At 40.9% G+C, this 17,055-nt stretch overlaps 1 long non-coding RNA gene across 5 annotated transcripts; it reads left to right on the top strand.

Annotated features, from left to right (window-relative positions):
• The first annotated feature begins 262 nt into the window (after nucleotides 1-262).
• LOC119898119 lies at nucleotides 263-10,050 on the top strand. Of its 5 annotated transcripts, XR_005443490.1 has the most exons (6): nucleotides 263-361; nucleotides 727-896; nucleotides 1,358-1,424; nucleotides 1,547-1,724; nucleotides 1,810-2,004; nucleotides 9,353-10,050. It is a non-coding gene; the product is annotated as an uncharacterized LOC119898119 (long non-coding RNA). The 5 variants fall into 5 exon arrangements; XR_005443489.1 differs by having other exon boundaries at nucleotides 1,358-1,724; XR_005443488.1 differs by lacking the exons at nucleotides 1,358-1,424; nucleotides 1,547-1,724 and having other exon boundaries at nucleotides 1,830-2,004.
• Nucleotides 10,051-17,055: the final 7,005 nt, after the last annotated feature.

The following is a 17,055-nucleotide window of genomic DNA, read 5'->3' as shown; positions in this document are numbered from 1 at the left end:
TCTGTCTGCTTGTATTAGTTTATTTATATTACTCTGATGTTTAGTCTTGTGTTTCGTCTTTTCCCCCCTCAGTAATCTGCCGGCCTGCCTCTCTGTTCCCCTTTGCTGTCTCTGCCTGCCTGCCTGTCTCTCTGTTTTCCCTGCTGTCTCTCTGCCTGCCTCGTTAACCTTGATCCCTGTCACCCGTGTTGTTCCCGCCCTGCTCGTTAGTCCCTGTGTGTATATATACCTGGTGTTTCTGTGCAGTCTTTGTCTGGTCATTGTAGTGTGTTTATGCTCTGTCCCATGTTGCAGCATCCCGTCTCCCCTGCTTCTGTGGATTACCTTGTTTTTTGGACTCTGTTAATCAGTTGCTCTGCCAGTAAGTGTACTTGCCTTTTGTTTGTTGGACTAAATCACTTTTGAACTGTACCTCCTCTGCTTTGCGTCCTGTGTTTGAGTCCTCCAACCTGCCCTACCCTCTCCACACCACAAATTGTGACAATTCTGGATTTGTTGTACCTAAAATAAAAGGCTTGTCACAAGTGAATCAGATGATTGATTTTTTTTTTTTTTTTCATTGGTGCTAAAGTAGTTGCCTTTACACCTAAAGGTCTTTGAGGGTGAACTATGGAACAATCCGTGTCTTATAGCTGACTTGGTCACCTTTTAGCCATTTTTTCCTCTTGCCTATGCATGTGGTGGTGAACCACAATTTAGTGAGATTGTTTTGTTTGTCTCTTTCAGATTCAGTACACCCTCCCCAGCCAGCAGGCAATTCTTCCTGATTTTGACAGTGATGCTACGAAGGCAGAGTAAAGATTAATGTCTGACTCTTTCCAGCATGTTGCACCCATATATAAAGGACTTTCCTTTTCAGCTGATTAACTCTCTGTTCAGCCATCCAAAGGAGGCAGGTACGTGTTCCATCTGCAGCTTCTAATGAATGACACATTGTCAAATCATTTACGCCTGCCAGATCCACTGTGGTGACCTTGATTAAATCTTGTGCAACCAGAAGGAGGCTGTTGGAAAATAACCATGGAAACTTCTGTGCCCTAGTGCACATTGTTTTAGCAGCCTGCTAATTCACATAGGTTAGAGCCAAACTAAATATAGAAAAAGAGCAGTGTGATTAAGTCAACATTTCTATCCTGTACGTGTTGGTATGGTTGCTAGTAAACAACCTAAGACATCATCTCCTTTTTGATGAACAGTAATGCAGATAAACATTGCCTGAAAGCAAAGCAATAATGGTTGAGGCTTGTGTATTTCCTGGGTGTCCAGTCAACACATACTTCCCATTGATTTCTGATCACAACAGCTGTGGCTGACATGATTTAAACACTGACAGTTGTTACGTCCCTGGCTTGTCTAGGGGTGTGGGACGAACAAAGATAAATAACCGGGTGGAAAAACCAGGGAGGACTCAAAACACACATCAAGTTAGTGTGTATTTATTCTTAATCAAAAATAATGGTGGTTAATCAATGAAAAGCTATCATGCCCACACAAGAGATGATGCGACTTTTATATAAAGTAAATAACATGGGATGCAACACAATAGGCCACACAGTCTCCACGGCTCCCACCGCACTGGGGAAGCACACATGGAGGTCACCCGCCGCTCACCACACCGGCTTCCACTGATCGGGAATGCCGAGCGGACGACCGCGTCCACGGAGTCACCGACCTCACGGCGCAAGAAGGAGTTGCGAACCACCTGTTGCACTCTAAAACTGAAAGTAGATCAAATCGTTCAGTGTTTTTATAGCATATGTCTCAATCTGCCACATTGTTTCATTACTGTCCATTCTAATGCAAAAGTAGACAATACTTATTTTCTGCAGAAGCCGTCCAGTTCACCTGCTGTGGCGTCAGCGGGGAGTCGTAGACTGCTGGACGGTCTGGTCTGCAGGCAGGAGTTGCAGTGGATGTCATCAGCACAGACCCCTCTGCTTCCATCAGGAGAATCATGAGAAAGTCTTATCCTGACATCAAAGATCACTTTGACCCCTGACAACAGTGAGCTTTGTACTTTTAGATTCTTTTTCAATTTGTCTTAATTTGCATGTGTATTTATGACCCTCATTACATTTTGTCGACCTTTTCCCTACAGTTTAGGTCTGGGACAGCTCAAAGCTAGGAAAATTATTCATCAACATTTTTGTCTAAGAGTATTTTGGCACTAAAAGAGATTATTATATTCCCACAGTAAATGGGTGAAACATTAGCGGCAGTTGAGTAACATCCTGCCGGCCTGGTCATGTCAGAATTGTGTTTGACTTTTTTATTTTTTATTTTTTTTGGTTAACGTTCTTTCTCAAACAGAGAATGGGGGTGTGGTGAATAGTCGGACATAATCAATCACCATGACGACCAAAAACTAACCAGCTGGAGTGGTCACTAAGGACATGCTGTGTTAACATCACTACACTGTAAAGTTTAGTACACTTTACTGTCTGGCAGGAGTAGCTATTACTTACCCACGATAGAAACTAATGTGCGCCTATCAGCTGTTATCAATCATACAGTCGATGGTCCTGTCACACACTGCACACCATAACTTTTTATGGTGCGCTTACTTTACCGCGGGGGTCTATTACTTAGTTGAACTGTATCCAAAGACTTCTGATACCATTTCCTCCGCCGATGCTTTGGTAAAATGCATGTTTACTGTTCATGAGACGGTGGCAGGTGAGAGTACGACGCGTCTTCTGTTATCTGTCCTCCAACACCGCACGCACAGATGCCATAATGAAAATTAAGACCCTCTGTTGGCTAACTACAACTTAACTTAGCTAACAAAACTAGAAAGACAAACCGACAATCAGACACAGACATACCTACTGTAAATGACATGATAGATTGGTTAGCGATGTTTATCGGTTTGATGCTCTGACTTAACGAGGCGTGACAGCGCGCCTGCGCAAGCTTGGAGAATGACTTATGGAATTACTATAGTCATACGTCACAACCCCGTTTTAAAGGTTCAGTGTAAGTTCTTGCGACATCTAATGGTGAGGGTTGCGAATTGCACCTCCCCTCCCCAAGCGAGCAGTTTAGCTACAGTGCCTGAGACAGGACAAAGATGTCATCTATGAGATAAGAGTCCTAGTCAAGAAATTAGGTTTCTTTTAGATATAAAGAAATTATACAAATTATGTAAACAAATGTTTTTTTGAATATTGTTACTTTTTCATAAACAGCCACATGAAGAAAAGAAATTAAGAGCTACATGATGTCTCATACTCCTGTAATACATTATTTTGGCTCATCTGGACATACCAAAGTAAATGAAGAAATTCTCAAACGCTGTCACATCTAGTGCATCCAGTATGACCACTGACAGATAACAGGACAATGTAAGCCTCACTTTTTCTGCACCACAGCCCATTATAAACCACATAATACATAAAGTTTATGAAGGCATTGGCTGGTGAGGATCAAGGCTCCTCTCGCTTTGCTTAATTAGATAAGCAATCTGCAAATATTACCAAAATGTTTTTGTTAATTTTTTGAAAGACAACAGAAACACAAAGTAGTACTGACAGCCAAAATTTCAGTTTGTGGTAAAACGGTGCAACGTTTTAATGGGCACTTAGCATGTGAAAGTACAAATTACATATTTGTGTGCAAAGTGGGAAGCAATTTCCAATAACATTTTTTAATGCAAATTCGGAAAGTATTATTGGTCACTTGCTAGGCACATGATCTCGTTGTATATCACCATTAGCAGTACAAGAATTTAAACAAGCAGAAGAACGCCATGATGATGATGAAACCCGCTCTGTAGCGCTGTTTGTTCATTGTCAGCTACGGTAGAAAATGATGACAAAATACAGAAACAGGTGCCCACAGTTATGTAGATATAAATGTCTCATTCTAAGGTAATAACATAATGTTTCATTATGTAAGGCCTTTATACACCACTGAAAACAGTTATAGATCTTATATTGCATTTCTGTCAATAGATCCTCAAATATTACACACTGGACCTTTTATCAACTAAGCAACTTTGAGCACAAAATTAAGCTTCTTGTCAAAATATTTAGCGAACTATGTGGGTGATCAATATTGTAAGGAAATGACTCGGAAAAACATGAAATCAGAAATGTCAAAATACACCCAAGGGGGGTCTTTAAGTTGCACCTGCTGCACTATTCTGAACAGCATTGGATCTTTCAGCTGTTTATCGGCCTTGCGGATCAAACTGAGGTGGTGCCTGAATGAGTAGTCTTTGCCCTGATTTCAAACGAGTGTTGATGAGAGCTAAACACAAAGTTGGTAAAGCAGTTTTTAGCTTTTTATAGTCTTGGATGCTGGAACACTCCACCAGACTGCATCAGCATCATTTAAAAGCACAAAGCATTTCTTCTTCTCCCCACTTAATTAGCTTTGTTGTCGTGGTTGTGTTCAACTTCATTTGATTGTTTTAATTGTTTGAAGTACTCTATGCATGAATACTTTTACAGTTAAACTACTCTCTTTAAAGCACATTGTATTTCCCTTGGAATGAAATGTACCGCTGGCTTTCTGTCTTCAGGATACACTGTAGTGCAGAATTTGATAGAATTTTCAATCTTTTTTTAATAAATACCAAGGCTTCTCCCGAGCTTCAATGAAGGTGAATCTTTTGTGTTTAAGTGTTGAGGATTCAGTTAAGATCTCTGGGATTTGTCCTTTCAAGTCTTATCTGTGTGTAATTCTTTAAATGAATCATTTTAAGGGTTTCACCTGTTGCTATTTTCAACACAGCATTAGACATTTGCTTGTAAGATACAATGATATATTAAATACAAGATGGACAACATGTCAACATATTCTCACTCCCGACTTGTCACATTGACACTTGGTCAAGACCCTTTGGCGCCACTCTTTAACACCCTGTTGTCCAGTTAGACTTTCAAAACATCACCATGAAACTTTGCAATTTGGTTAGGCACAAGATGTACTTGGTTAAGGTTAGGAAAAAGATTATGGTTTGGGTTAAAATGACAACGTAGGTCAGTTAACACAGAAGTTTACTAATTTAGTCTGTATCATACTGTACTGTATAGAAGCAGATGTTTGGCATCTTTGCTTCAAAATGGACAAATGATTAACTGATTATGAGAATAGTTGCAGATTTGTTTTCAGTTATAATGGCAGATTGTCAGTCGAAAGAGAGAATAAAAGCTAAATTACTGCAATTTTTTACTCTTGGCTGAGTTGACTGTGTGCAATGGAAACAGACTTAGCAAACCATGTTTTTGACGCATGTGACTTCCACTGAAGCTTCCACCCACAATAATTACATGTGTTCTGCATGGTTTTATTCACTTGAGATTTGACTGGCATTCTTTTATTATGCTATCTTTGCTTTAATTATGCTATCTACCTTTTCTTTTGCAGTGGTTTAAAGCAGGAAATAAAAACAACTTTTGGTTATAATTGCTGAAAGTGTTACTATATCTTGACAGTAGTACATGAGACAGATAATCTGTGTAAAACATAAGGTTCCTCTGGCTCCTGCTCCTAATGCCATTTACAAGAATCCACCACGCCGAATCAAAACAACTAATCAGAGCCAGGAGAAGTCTCTAACGCAGCGTAAATCACTACTTGTGCACATGCTGCGCAGCCCACCTCCTCGTGCAGGCTCGCACTCAAGCTCAGTATTCAGCTTCAGATGTTTTGACAACCAGCTGCAGTGAAAGAACTGCCCATCCCTCCATAGCAAACAGCGTATAGTACAAAACACTAATACGTAGCAGCTCCACATGGAGCTTCGGGCTCATTATGTCTGATGTGGAATAACTTGAGGAGGGACAGTGGTGTACTAGCTAGGGATTTTTTTATTTATTTTTTTCTCCCCCTGACAAACAAGATGAGACGGCGACAATGTCCTTTAAACACTTACTTTATTAACAAAAAATGACGACACTAAAATGTAATTCATAAAATAAAAACTCTTGTCAGTATGAGACAACATTACAGGCCTCTCCCTCTAAATTTTTACTCGGTGTTCATTCAGCGGTATTTTATCTTCCTGTGCTTGCCATGCTGGGCAACTGAGGGCGACACCTGGTGCACAAGGAAAACGTGATGCATGCAACATGCTAGGGAGAAAGAGGCGCTTAGATATTTGGTCCCATTTCAAAGACAGTGAAGCGAACACAGAGTGCCTGATTACATCCGACGGTAAGCAATGTGGTTATAAGATTTCTGGAAAAAACAATACGAACTTGAAGCGGCATACCAAGGCTAACCAGCTGGGGGTTTTGAGGTAAGCTAATGTCTCGTTTGCAATAAAAACAAGAACAAAGATGACATTCAAATTTTACAAAACATTTTATCTAAATGTGATAAATGATAAATATCTCTCTTTTGATTAGAGTAGATTGACCAAAATGCTAATGAAAATTTATACTGAATATGACTAAAATACTTTTGATTTTCCTTTGACTTTTTCGGCAACTAAAACTTGTGTTAAAAAAAAGGTATACAGACTAAATATGACAAACTTAGGTCCTGTGTCAAATGTCCTTTGAAACAGGACTAAGATTGACTCTACATCTTTTAAATGGCTGACAAAATTAACACTAGTACTAGCTTTTCATCCCACTGTTAGACATTGTTGCAGCTGCCTCTGGAGCCAAGGGCGTCACTTTGTGTTGAAAAGGGGTGGGGACATAGGCGCTCAGACACTTAGTTCGCGAGACATCACGAAATGCGATATTAGTTTCACGAGAATGAGAAGATCCTTAAACAGTGTTTTAAAGAGATCCTCAATTCCGAGACGTAAGATCTTTTAAACACTTTGTTTCCTGCATTCTAGTGAACGTTTCTGCACCAATTTATGGTGGAAATGTGTTTATGTAAAAGGAAACAAATTCATGTAGCACGTTACATTTCAAAACATAAATATAATAGAATCTAAGTCAGTGCAGCTCTCCAGTCACTCTGTGTTGCTTTCAGATCTGTTTCTCCTGTAGATTAAATTCTCATTTAATATCATCCCTGCTGAAGCAACACACACGCAGGGAGGATTTAAGTCTCACAAGGAGAGAATGGAAAACTTGACCAAAAAACTGTCAAATTGTTACTGATTGCACGTTTTTGGGTAATTTCATAATCAGTAGTTTTTTGGGTTTTTTTAAGTTACTTTTTTGAACTATGCACATTTGTTTCTTCTATATTTTAATTGCATTTCATGTGTTCTTAATGTGCAAATAAACCTTTCTCAAAGTATTTTCATCTGTTATTTAACTGCAAGCTATATTTCAGAATGGAAAAGTGAGGACAAAATCAGCAATTTCAAAAATTGGTGGGGACATGTCCACCGTGTAAATGACACCAATTAGTGCCACCAACTGTTTATCTTAATGAACACCTAATATTCGCATAACGGTAGTGGACGAGAACCTAATGAGAAAATGTAAGTTGTCCGGTCCTAATGCATTTTCATTGCAGGGTTGAGACTACATGATACTTTTGTCTGTTTAAAATGGTCACTCTGTCAGATTAGGCTGTCAGAGTCAAACATTCTTGCTGTGACTTGACCAAAAACGTCACAGCAGGGTCTGAAATTGGCACCAGCCACTGGTCACCCACCAAATGTGAGCAAATTGTTGGCAAAATCAGGAGGCCACGGAAAACAAAGACGCATGTAGTAAGGTTAGTGTATTGTTGCACACGCCTGCGTCACACACAACATACTGTCAGCTCAGGGATTATCTATGGCGGCATTTCAAACACAATTTACCAGTGGAAGAGGCTCAGTCTGTCCTGAGTGACAGCCAATTAGATTATCAGCAGCGCAATGTAGGGACGGGCTTTTCTCTCATTAACTGATTCCATTAGTGTTTAAAACAATCCCTCACTGTGTTATGTCCCAGCCCAACAACCTGTCCTTTATGGTAGCTACAACCCTGTTTGATTGCAAGACCCAACTGAGCAACTGTTGGACTGCTCAGATCCTGTGGTCTCCTACTCATCACCTGGCCAGCGGAAGTATCACGGTCAAAGTTGTTAGAGATGGGGGGGGGGGCTTTCTAAGCTGAGGCTGCCCTCTGTCTTCCTTTCTCTGTGGCTATTACCTACCTATCTTCTTTTTACCTGCTTCTCTGTCTACACAACTGCCTGTCTTTCTGTCACCAGCCAACATCCCTGCTTTCAGCTGGGACTTCCCTGGTTGCTATGGTAACCCCACTCGGTATGCCCCACCTGAGCAGAGACAGACACAGACAGACATGCTGTGGGCAGGTGTGTATCATCATCATCATCATCCTCCTCCTCATCATCATCATTATCACCACCGTAAAGATATTACCATGGAGACCTGCATGTACCTGTCGCTGTGGGTATTGGGGAGCGCTATCTCGCCTGGCAGACGCCAGTGGGTGACTACGCACCTCCTCACCTATATAATATCATCGCCATCATGTATTATGAATCCCCCACCCCTTTTGTTCGCTGCTCCCCTGCTGTCGATCATAGTCGCAGGGTATTTTTAGGCGTGTATTTCTGTTTTCTCTCCGCTTACACATAACCTGACACAGCCAGCTTTGCATTGATTTTGGCATGCAAGATATCTCCTGTTCCCTCTGTCTTCTACACCCCCCACCCCCCCTTGCCGCCGCTTTTCAGCGTTCCCCGACCATTTCATTTCCTTAGATTTCCCTCCATCTGTTTTCCATCGGCCACCATCCCCATCCTTTCTATTCATTCTCTTCGCTTCTGGCACTTTGCGTTCTTTTCAGCACTCTTCCTTTTCTTCTATTCATCTCTGCCTGTCTCTCTCCTTCCTCTGCTTTCTTATTCCCTGTGCCATGTCACAGCTGCTGAGGCCTGCCATGAGCAGAATCTGTGGGTACCTGGATATGTGTGTGTGTGTGTGTGCACAATAATACCAGCAGTCCTCTGGGGTGGGAGGCACAAACAACATCCACAGGGCAACAAACAGTATTTTTCCACTGTTGCTACAACACATTACCATTCACATAAAGGTTGGATGTGGAGGGGGTGGGGGAAAGTAAGAAAACGTAAAGAAGAGAGAGACCCTTGGACTGTGTTAAAAATACATCTCTGTTCCAGATTCTTTTATGCAGCTCTTAATTTATCTGTTTCGCCTGTCTGTGCTTGGGTTGTTGTAGGCATCTGTAATGTGTTTCAAACTGTAAAATCCCACCCAGGATGTCCTCTGGATAGTTTCTTTGCTGCAACAAGAATACACCTTTGCTAGTATGATATATCCATGCATACTGGAGTTAAAAGGAAAAATCCATTCAGCAACTCTTTAACATCTTTTATGATTTCTGTGACTTCACTTTGGGCTATCCCACTGGACAAGTTTGAGCTATCTACATAATTTCTTCTGTTTTTGGTTAAGGTTCACCCTTTTTTTGGACGATGAAAACATATTCAAGGAGAAATCCATCAAAGAAGAAGCAGAAATTATCCACCAACAGCATTTAGTGCTGTACCAGCAAGTTTCCCTCCAGTTCTTGCCCTGGAGCCACCATCAGAGAAATCCTCCAGAAGGAAGTGTGGTTCTCCCCGTCATTGTTCCACTCTACTACCCAACTCCTTGCCATTACTCACTGCTGCGGAGGTCCCACTGCCCAGCGCCACAGAGGCGTAGCTGACCGGCTCCACAGAGAATCTGCTAACCAGCTACCCAGAGACTTTGTTGGTCATTGTTGCAGAGACTTTGCTTTCCAGGTCCCCAGAGAGTTCAGCCAATCTCCAGTCGAGCTGCCCTGTCACAGACCTCCAGAAGGGTCCTGCCTTTGCCGCCAGCCTCCAGAGGGTTTCCACGTCTGCCTGGTTCGTTTTGGACTTCTTGGGACTTTTGGCCTGTCGGACTGTACTCTTTTTGATGACTTAGAACGCCGGGAGCCATTCATTAACAGGGGGTAGTGTCATGGTTTTGGGTTGTGCATTATTTCCTTTTTATTTTGCTGAATTCTTCCTACTGTCAAATGTTTAAAGTACAATGTGCTTTAGTGCCTCAATCAGTCTCTATGGAATGATATTGCTATGCAAAAGTTTCTCCTCACAGCAAACATAAAAGCAGCCTATAAACAATGGGATGTCCTAGGGACTGCTTGGTCGGTAGGCAGTGCTTTTACAGCATTGATCTCTTATCTCCAACATTTACTGCTTCGGAACAGGTTCAGCATAAGTTATCATACCGGTAACAAGTTTAGCCCTCTGTGGACGAGGGGCCTGTGACCTACATTCTGTACATGCAACACTACAAGATCAGTCAACAGGGTTTGAATACAGGACTGATCATTTAAGAACACTGCCCGGCTCCAAGGGAGGACAAAGAGGAGAGAACACAGGACACTTTAACAAAAAGAAAATTTAACAGATGAGATATAAAGTATGTAAATCAGTAACATCAGTAGTGTGTTGAGTGTCTGCATGTGTGTACAGTAAAGCATAGTGAACAAAGAAACTAAACACAGGGAAAACCTAACCCAAACAACAAGCCATACGCCCAGAGAGACACCGAGTGACTGAATCCACCAGCTTATACAGCTAGAAAGCAGCAGGTGAGAATCAGTGATGCTTCACTCTTAAAAAAGGAAAGGACAGCACAAACAAGAGTCAAAGGGGGCTGTCACACCACCGACCATAACAAGATTTTCCTCTCTAGTCTGAAAGATTTTAGTCACCTTTCTTTTATTAGGCGTAGTAACCAGGTAGTTGAGCTCTGACATAAAACAAATAGCCTGATCACTCCGAATTATTTTGGGGACCCCAAACACAGAGATGAACTGACATTTTGCCTTCCTTGACAGGTCAAGTTTACATTGCTCTCTTAAATTTGTCTTGCTCCAGTTTTTTTGTTTCATTACTTCAACATCTAAGTCTCTGCTGTGTACATTTTTCATGCTGCATTATCAATAGCTCTTTTTTTCTGCTCCAATGTTAAATTTGTCATTGGAGACATAGATACACCAGATATTTGCACAGTTTTTCACTTACCAAAATCCCATTTTCCAAATAATTAGCTTTCAGAATGCTCTTCGCCGTTTCTTTCAGACGATTTACCCCATTTCTGATGTTAAAATGGTCAGCAATATTTAACAACTGTTCCAACAATGTTTCACAGGGAGCCTGAATGGAAAAAATCAATCACAGAAGCCATGCTACCCTACTTTAGTTTGGAATTTACCAAAATATCTATTTCCTAGAGCCTATCAAAAACGTTTTTGCCCCATTCCAAACTAATCACATGTGCCCACTAGGGCTGCACGATTAATCTAATCGCAACTGCAATAACAATGTCATCCTGTGCAATTACATAACCGCAAAGTTAGGAAGCAAGGTTATGATTTAAAAACAAAAACAGTAACAGTACAGTATTTTAATACTCTCTTGTTAAAGTAAAATCTGTCTGGCACAATATGGTATCCAGGTCATTATACTCTATACCAGGCTGCTGGGCAGGACAGGTTTAAAAAAAATAATAAAATAAAACAGTGTGCTGTGTGTGAGACACTCGTCTCTGTGTGCGCTGCAGTCTGCTCGTTATCCTCGCCCACACCGAGCTCTCGCATGTGCCCCAAAAAACAGATACAAGCGAGCCAGAAAATTGATTTATGAGCAGTGTGCGAGTAACGTTAAAAACAACAACGTATGATAAACCCCCTCCCCAGCCTGCCGTTAACTTAGTTGGACTGGAGCACCGGGAGAAATGCTGGTGGGCCGGTCGCTCTGTGACAGAGACAGAGATGCGTCGTCGGCAGCTGAATTAAACAGGGAGAATATAAGGAAGGTATGGGTTTGGCTAGCTGGCTATACGATGTTGTTGTTCAACTTTTAATGAAGCCGATGTGCTTGTCAGTGTCACTTTTCGTCAACCAACCAATCACAGGCTGGATGGGGCGGGACATTAAAAAAAGTTTGACTGCCAGAGCAAACTTTCAAATGTTGAACAAGATGATTATTGACAAGTTAGGTCAGGTCTGTCTTGCAAAAGAGGTTTAAATCTCAATGAGACTCAAAAATTAGATGATACAAATTAGAGACCAATGTAGCACAGGGATCCTTGATTTAATGAATAAAAACAACCCACAGAAATGACACAGCTGTAAGTGGATTTAATATTCAACTAGTGGTAAAATAGTACAGTATACTATCAACTGAAAATTTATATTATAGACTGGTTTCTTGTATACAAACCAAACAATACTGGATGCGCACGCAGCCAGGGGGCAAATATGCTTTGGTAGCCGGTCAGAACACTGTAGTCAACCAAAGAGATCAACGTAGATTACGCATTGTTTGGAAAATCTTGTTGAGTTAATAATAAACTGCTATTAAAGAGTTGGATCTGTTTGTTTCATTTTGAATATTAATATAGCATGTGCGACCGCACTGCAGGTTAGCGAAGCCGGACGTAATGTTGTTTAAGTCAGCTGCTAGCCAAAAGGCTAATGGAAGAACAAGGGAGAGAGGCGTTCTTTCCAGAGCTGCCATTTGGCCTAGTTGTGTCACACGCAAAGATGCAAAGAACATAGTCTGCCGTTGTAAACTTTGTGTGACCAGCAAAAAGTTTACAACCGTGAACAATTTTGTATTGAAGCATCTGCTAAAGCAGCACTGCAATGTGAAACTGTAGCAAGAAACTCCGGCTGCTACTGCCAGTGATGCATCCACTTGGCAGGCAAGAGTGTCGTTAATCAACATTTTGTGTTTCGTAAAACCACTGAATACTTCTCTTATTAATGCATGTGCACAACAGTAACGTTAGTTCTGAAGTCGAAACACTTGCTTGATTTATTTATTTATTTATTTTTTTTCTCAAACAGTGCTGTTAAAAAAATAATGCTTCGTAAAAATCAAACTCATTGATGCTGTTGTGAATACGGGACCTGCTTTGTTTTTTTTTTTATTAGTTTTAAATCGCCTATATCCATAGCCTATATGATACAGCATCCCCCGGTCTGAGAGGCTCGAGTGTTGTCTGTTCGGCTGGTTGTTGACGACTCAGGTTTATTATTGTTCCAGTAAAGTGGATTTATTTCTAAAATGCGCTGCTAAACAGGTTTCCTGTCATTTTTAAGGACGGGGTGCTGTGGTTGAAAGTAATTGTAATGTAAAAAGTAACTCATGACAATTTCTGAGAAATTTGCCCAACACTGCAGCTAGATATGCCGTATAGTAGAAGAAGATATACTTTATTAATCCCGCAAGGGGAAATTCAACATTTTTTCACTCTGTTAATATTGTTAGTATTATTCACACACAGGTCTGAAACACATGCACAAACAGGACCCATATCAACAACACATGGAGAGATGTGGGGGGCTGCCACTCAGTGGGGCGCCCTGAGCAGTTAAGGGTTCAGGGCTTTGCTTAAGGCCACCTTCAGGAGTGCCCAGGAGGTGAACTGGCACTTCTCCAGCTTCCAGTCTACACTCCGCAACTGAGCTACTGCCACCCCCAGTGTCAGTATAAACTAATATGTCGCAAAGACAGAGACGTTTCTGATGTTGCACAGAAACCCGTCTATACTTCTAATTTATACTAGATCCTCCCTTACAATGTGGCAAAATCAGTATTTTTGGACTGGTGGCCAAAAAACATTTGTTTTTCTTCTTCTGTATTTCTTTTGAGAAATACACATTCAAAAATGTCAGTATTTTGTGTATTTTCCTTGCTAATCAAGCAAGTAGACTCACAGCACCATTTGTTTCATCATATCGCAATATTGTCCACAATAAACGCAAAATGACCTTTTCTCCAAATTGTGCAGCCCTATTGCCCACAATATACTGTAATCTCTCCTCCCTAAACTAACTAATGCACCTAACTGATTAAGTACAGTCAATCTTAGACTTTGTGCAGTTACTGGGGTATTTATTCATTGTAAACCAGAACGTATTGCTAAGCCTACCAGGAGAAATTAAAACAAAGCCACAAAATAATTGGGAAAACACATACCAAACAATTTACCCAAAAAAACAGACTACCAAACCAGCATGCGTGACCTCTCCAACCTTTTTATTGTTGTGCAAGTTAACCAGTTCAAAGGGAGGACAAAGAGGAGAGATCAGCACATGACTTTTAACTAAAGATGCATTTAACAAATTTAACCAATCGGGATATGAAATAGGTAAATCAGTAACATCAGTAGTGTGTTGAGTGTCTGCATGTGTGTACAGTGAAGTGTCGTGAACAAAGAAACTAAACACAAGTCCGCCAGCTTTTATAGCCAGGGAGCAGCAGATCATACTCAGTGATGCCCTGCTTCACTCCTAAAAAGGAAAGGACAGCACGAACAGGAAGTCAAGTGAGCTGTTAAAGCGCTCAGAGCCTACCTTTCAAAGAAAGACTGGTCAGTGCCATAAAAGAAAGGCCTGGCTATAGCCTTCCACAGACTTTATAGACATTAACAAGAGTGTTTGAGATTAGCTCCTCCACCAAGGTCTCATATATTAGAGTTTGGCAAGTCAGTTGCTAAATCAAATCTTTGTTAACCAAATGTGTTAACTTTAACCTGAATGGATTTTAAGAGGAATGGGTTTAGCATTTTTGAGACACTCTGTTCCACTGTGAGACAAGATGAGACACGACAAGATGAATTAATCCTAAAAAGTAAGTGCCCCCAATTTATCTTGAAACAAGACTTAAGCTACTGAGAAGTTTAACTTTAATTGTTGTGGTTCTAATTCATATTTATGAATTTAAGTAATCTCTTTGATGTCGTATTGAAACATTACACACATCCCTGATCACAATACCAATAATAATTATTATGCATCAAGCAACAGCCTAAACCAAAAATAATTAATAATATTAGCTAATCATATAAAATAGAGGATTACCTGTCACAGCAACAAGTTGCGGTGTATTGCAAAGTTACCAATAATGGTTGCATACAGTTTGAGAAGCAATAGTTTGTGACATTGTATCCCTGACAGCACACACGCCAAACAGAATCTGAGCTCATCTGCATGAAATGGATGAAACCTGATACAAAGTGACACTGCGCTCACCAGCCATCCTGCTGTTTCCCTCTGCAGGTCGATGCAGAGACGAGACGAGAAACTCCTGGATGTGAATTTAAATGCTTTTAAACAGAACTGAAAGTAGCTTTCCACAAAGTCAAAGACAAGAGACGGGTTTCTGTTTTTGTGTGTGTGTGTGTGTGTGTGTGTGTGTCTGGCCAGTGAACTAATTCATTAATCTGGTTGACAGTTCTCTGTGAACTCGGCAGTATTGTCGGTGGTGAGGAATTACAATGAGACAAACTAGGCGTTGTTCGGCAGAGCAGTGATGCTCCCCTGACATCCCCGGCACCATTAAAGGCTTTTAAATGGCAAGACTGTTTTTGGAGGGAGCGAGGACAGACAAACATGAAAAGAAACTAAAAGAAGAGTCAAGAATACAGTGGAGACAAAACACCAGAGAAGACTGTACAAATCTTAATTAAACAAAAAATAGAATTACATTACAATGAAATTTCTACACAAATTCTTCTTCCTGGAATATAACCTGATCTGAATTTCCACCTTAAAGCTGTACTAATAAATATTATATATATATATATGTCCTCTTTCAGCTCATTGATTTTACAGCCTATAACTATAATTTCACTTTTATCTCTTTAATCACACACATTTACGCTATTCTATATCCCCTTTTGATAATAATGTAGTAACTAAGCCTCCTGTGAAACTGTCTGGAGCCCCACTAGGGAAGCCTGCCTCCCACTTTCAAAACCTCTGCTCTAAACCATGCGTCAACTTGCTGGTGGCACTACAGAAAATGTCAAGGTATCGCCTGCATTCCCAGCCAATAACTTCCTCCACTAAATGTAAAAGTAATTTGTTACAAGCACAACTTAACAATTTCAAGGCAAACAGCAAAACTTTGCTTCAATATAAAGTAGTGAGTGTGCAGCTTGTATAACAGTGTAAATTTGCTGTACCCTCAAAATGACACATCACACAGCTGTTAATGTCTAAACCGCTGGCAACAAAAGTGAGTACACCCCTAAGTGAAAATGTCCAGATAGAGCCCAATTAGCCATTTTCCCTCCTTGGTGTCATGTGACTTTTTAGTGTTACAATGACCCCAAACACACCTCCAAGACGACTGCTGCCTCGCTAAAGAAGCTGAGGGTAAAGGTGATGGACTGGCCAAGCACGTCTCCAGACCTAAACCCTACTGAGCATCTGTGGGGCATCCTCAAATGGAAAGTGGAGGAGCGCAAGGTCTCTAACATCCAGCAGCTCCGTGATGTCGCAAAGCGTCATTTCTTCAATGTTGTCACATGAAAAGATATCATCAGAGATTTACAGAAATGTGAGGGGTGTACTCACTTTTGTGAGATACAGCTGTTCCTTCCTCTTTCAGTGTCATGCCTGTTTTAATTCCATTCCACACAGATTCCTGTTTATCTGTTATTTCTAGCTCAAATAGAGGAATAAATGTCCTTAGAAACTAGTGACTACTTAAAATCCGTTTAACTAGTCACCGTTTGTTGATTGCAAACACCTTTAATTAACATGTGACAGTTCACCTTATGAGTAGGCTCCATCTGTAGAATTCCATTAAAAACATTAGTAATAAAGGTTTCACCTCTATTTAGTCAGTAGTAGTTCCCACATTTTGGCTTTCAGATCTCCAAACACTCACATGCACGCACACAAAAAAGCATAAGCAAACACACACACACACACAGATGTAAGCACACCCACACAAGCTACTGCATCTTCTTATTCAAATTTAGTTCAAGCCTTCAATTCACTGTGGGTATTACATCAGTGGGTGGGTATAATCTCTTTTCCATCACCCTCTGATTCTGTCATACACACAGGAACACCTAGGGTTGGTGATGATTCATAGAGACCCAAGCCAGGGTGGGATGACATGGGTGATGGGACAGCTAAAAAGTCGGGTTTAACAAGCATTTTTATGGTCTTTTATTCCTGTTTGATGCTTTGAGGCTTCACATCTCATCTGAGACTGGGAGTGGGGAATGGCACCTCTGGGCAACCGGCTACCTCCCGCTTTGCTGTGTCACTGCGGCTGCCAAAATGATGACTGAGGGTTACGTGCATATGGTGG

The sequence above is a fragment of the Micropterus salmoides genome, unplaced genomic scaffold (assembly GCF_014851395.1).
Source record: "Micropterus salmoides isolate LMB-PRFRI ecotype aquatic unplaced genomic scaffold, ASM1485139v1 Ms_hic_scaffold_11, whole genome shotgun sequence".
Classification (NCBI taxonomy): domain Eukaryota; kingdom Metazoa; phylum Chordata; class Actinopteri; order Centrarchiformes; family Centrarchidae; genus Micropterus; species Micropterus salmoides.
Note: the sequence above shows the minus strand (reverse complement) of the source record. Positions and strands in the feature narration are given on the sequence as shown.